Raw genomic sequence first — 4735 nt, 5'->3', positions numbered from 1 at the left:
GACAAACAGTTTATACATCGGTTCTCCCGGCTGCAGTGGGAAAATGTGGAGTGATCCGGAGACTTACAAACCCTGCACAACCTCTGTGGTGCGTCTGGCACCCGCCCTGCGGCGTTAGCTGGCGGTTGAGTCAGCGTCGGTGTCCGGACTGCAGCGCTAACTGGAACCTGAGTCTGCATTGTGACCAAACGGTCTAGCAAGCTCACCAAACTCCTCATATAGTCATCACCGCCAGAGACAGGTGCGGGAGACGGTGCGGGAGACGGTGTAGGAGACCTTGCACAAAATGGTATAGGAGATGACGCATGAGCCGGGACGGGAGATGGCACCACCGGCACGGTCGTGTTCAAGTCGGGAGCCATGTCGACTACAGGGACATGAACCTGTGAATGGAACCTACGCTCTACCGCGCCTGCTTCACGTTGTCCACCTACAGCAACACGGGACTTCCTCTCCAGCATGTGCTCATCAAGCCTCTCCTGGATCTCGCTAGCAGACCATTTCCCTGCGGACTTGAACTTAAAAACATTGGCAAGAGACTGATCTGGACAGTGTTTGATAAACATCATGCTTACCTCGTGGCTTGGCTCTTCAATACTACGGCCCTGCCACTTCAAGCATTCGTCAGCCACCTCCACTGTTTTATTAAGCCTAATCCAATACTCCATAGCGTCCTCACCTGGCTTGGGCAGCGTACTGTAAAAGTCCGCCATGGGCATGCTCGAGTATGTGAGGTCACTAAAGTGTTGCTTCAGTACATCAAAAATAATGTGGGGGTTCGCTATGTGGTCGACAGATGTGTTGCGCAGCTTTATCCTCACCACGTCCCCTGCTTTCCCCATAAGCTTAGCTAGAATCTCATGTGACTGCTCACTAACTGGAATGGCTCGCTTCCTCAAATACAAAGTCATAAGGCTCTCCCACTCATGAACTGTAAACTTATCAGAGCTATCGCCCCTGAAAATAGGAGGCTCCCTAGCGTCTGTCTGCATTACTACTCTAACACTAGGAGCTGTCTCCAAACGCTGTTCAGCAGACCTAGCACTGTCTGTGTGTGTGTTTCTAAGCACTTGTGTTTCCTGCAGCTTAGCAGTGATTGACTCTCCTATCTTCTCTGCTAACCGAGTAATGAGCATGGCTAACTCACCCACTGGCTGCTCGCTGTTACCTAGCACAGCCCCTTCGCTGATACCTGGCCTGGCCCGTTCTACGTAGCGTGTGGAGGTGAACTGAGGAGTGCCAAATGTTGTCGGGTCTCTAGGTCCTGGTGCTCTGGTGTCTGGTTCCCCGCCCTCTAAGAGCTGCCCGAAACTCCTACCTACACCTAGCCGTAAACCCCCACCCACATCTAACTGGTACCCCCTCTCCATAGCACACTGGCGATCCAAAAGATCCTGATCAGCAATGTTACCCCCACCTACGTACGAACCACCCTCTGCCATGTTCCTACCTCTAACACTCAGATAAAATAAAAAATACAATAAAAAAGTGAAAAGCTCAATTCGTTTAAATAATTGAATCTAGAAATCACTAAGAGATTGAAACAATCACACACAATCAACAAATTCACCAATAGATTATTCACACGAGTCCTTCAATCACATCAACATTAACCTTTTTTTCCTTTTTTTTCGTGTGTTTTTCTTCCTTCAGTATATACAAATGTCCTGTTCACAAGCCCAGTCCATGGTAACCACAGCTATGACTGTCCAGTGTCCACACAGCTCAACTCCAGTCCACTGTAACATGAGTGTACAGTCTGTAGAAATACCTGAGGACGTCTGGGGCTTGATGACGACAGCAGCCTCCCGCGGCGAGCAACTGATGTCACTCTCAGGATCCAGGAGGGTCACGGCACCAATGTAACGGGGGCAGTCCTATGCTGTTCTATGCTGGTCAGCCTGCTGCACGCCCGTCACTCTCATCATTAGCTCTGCGTTGTGTTCTATTTTCGGTGGGGCCCCAGGTGTTGTGGGGGCCCTCAGTCTCTCATCATCATCATCATCATCATCATGATCAAGGAAGGAGGGGGGACACACAGGACTCTATTTGGCCCACCTTGCCATTTATTTTGGTTTCAAACCCTTCGACAAACGTCCAGTCCTCAGCGGGAGCGGTGTTTCTTACGGACGTGGGGGTCGAAGTTCAACCACTGCCCGAACTTCACTCGTGTGCGTTAGAAGGAGAAACCGTCCACGGGACTCCGATGTAAGAAAGGATAAACAAGTATTTTATCCCACAGCTTGCAGTATCTTCTTACAGGGATACTCAAGGTTACGTTCTCCTCAACCAGCAAAACTGTCCTACGGTAAGAAACACGTGTGGCTCGGCTCGATTGCTGCTTGAGACTCCTCCCACAAAACAAAAATGGCCTCTCCCGCGTTCCCTCTTCCGTGTACCCACAAGACCTCTCTCTTAAAGCGACAGTACATGTATATGACGGTCGTTGGAAAACATACATAAAAGTAAATAATGACATAAAATAAAATGTAGTAAACACAAATAACAGCACACAGACAGGATTTGGTGATATTTCATACTCAAACAAAATAAAATAAAAACATTAATTTTAACCTGGTTACACTGGTTTGTAGTCTGTTTGAGTGGTTGTGGTCGGGTTGGTGCTAGAATGCATCGTCCGGAGGGAGGTGGGAGGGAATTCCGCTGCGCGTCATCAAATGCTCACAGCAGAATTACGGATTATGCTGTTAGCTAGCTAGCTTTATAGTTATTTAGCTGTGTGTTTTTTACAATCCACGTTGACATAGAGTTGGTTAGTAAAGGTGCGAGGGTTGAAGGCCCGACTTGCGTCTAACGTCAGTCTACTGTTTCCTGATGTTCCTAAACTGAACTAGCCCCTACCCAATCCCCCCACCCAATCATAAAAATTGGTCGATTCCGCTGTGAGCATTTGATGATGGGGTGATGCATTCTAGCACCAACCTTGTGGTCGGGCACATGAGAGGCTGATTGTTTTGCGATGGGGAAATGTACACTGAAGTGCAGAGACGGATGAATAAATGTTTTCACCTAATTGTCTCACTTATAAAGAGTCCGGACCCTGTCCAGGAATTTGGTACCAGAGCCTATGCTATGTGTGGAGGAGAGCCCAACTATATCTAGTTGGTACCGTTCCACTTCCCGCACCAGCTCAGGTTCCTTCCCTCCCAGAGAGGTGACATTCCACGTCCCAAGGACCAGTCTGCGATGCCGGAAGTCGGCACGCCCCGCCTTTGCCTGCTGCCAAGCCTGCATTGCACCCTACCCCAATGCTCATCCCTGCCTGTGGTGGGTCCACGGGGTGATGGTTCCATGTTGCTTTTTCAGGCTCGGCCTGACCGGGCCCCATGGGCCAAGGCCCAGCCACCAGATGCTCGCTGGCGAGCTCCCTTCCCAGGTCTGGCTCCAGAAGGGGGCCCCGTTTTCCCTTTTCCGGGTGAGGTGCTGTAGCTCTACTGTTGTAATTTATTTGGGTTTCTTGAGAATCGCTCTTAGTCTGGCCCCTCCCCTGGACCAATTTGCCTTGGGAGACCTTACCAGGAGCTATTGCCCCCGACAACACAGCTCCCAGGATCACCGGGACACCCAAGCCCTTCCACCCCGTTAAAGTGTCAATTCTCAGAGGGACCGGAGGGTGTGCTCCAATTATCGGGGCATCACACTACTCAGCCTCCCTGGGGAAAGTCTACTATAGGGTGCTGGAAAGAAGGCTCCGACCAATTGTCAAACCTCAGATCCAGGAGGAACAATGCGGATTCCGTACTGGCCGTGGAACAACGGACCAACTCGTTACCCTTGCGGAAGTGCTGAGGGAGGCATGGGGGTTTAACCAGCCAGTCTATACATGTGTTTTGTGGACTTGGAGAAGGTTTACGCCCGTGTACCCCTGGGCACTCTGTGGGGGGTACTGGGGAGTATGGGGTACTAGGGCAGTTGCTAGAAGCCATCCAGTCCTTGTATAACCAGAGTGAGAGCTGTGTCCTGTAGATAAATGTAATGGTGTGATGTTTAATAATGATGATTACAACGTGTTAATTGGAATAAGGGATATAAGGATATATTAATCATTGGGAAAACATATGCATGAGGAACAGGGCTTGTTACAAGGACATGAGGGTCTATAGTGGCAGTGGAAAAGTACTGAGTATGTTAGCAGACAGAGGAATGCAGAGTAAATTAGGTGTGAGGGTCACTGACCTTAGATAAGGTTAGCGACTCTGAATAACAAAGGGAGCAATAAGGGTGTTGTGGTCAAGGGGGAGTAGAGACAAGATGTCTATCTCCATGGAAGGTGTGAGGGTCGCTGACCTTGGATAGGGTTGGCGACTCTGAATGGGAAGGGGAACACTGGAAGTGTTGTGGTCAGGGGGGAGTGGAGACGAAATGTGCTGTGATTTGTGGTTTCAGAGATAGGAACAGGATTTTACGACGGCAGCTGCAACACAGATGGAGAAGAAGATTACCTGGAGTCCGGATATCAGTGAGGCGGAAACGGAGTCAGATGAACGGACCAATCAGAAAGAAGATCACACACATCCATATTCAGTCAACACTTTGTATAGTATAAAGACTGGGTCAGGGAAAGGAGAGGGGGTCAGACTTCGTGAACTGACACAATCTGTTGTTTGTCAGGGATAGGAAGATCTAGACCCAGAGCTCTGTATGCTTTATCCATTTACTGCTAAATAAAACGGATGGTTTTGAGACCGAACATCTTCTCCTATTGCTTTATCAA

The sequence above is a fragment of the Lampris incognitus genome, chromosome 2 (assembly GCF_029633865.1).
Source record: "Lampris incognitus isolate fLamInc1 chromosome 2, fLamInc1.hap2, whole genome shotgun sequence".
Lineage (NCBI taxonomy): Eukaryota > Metazoa > Chordata > Actinopteri > Lampriformes > Lampridae > Lampris > Lampris incognitus.
This window is presented reverse-complemented; position numbering follows the sequence as displayed.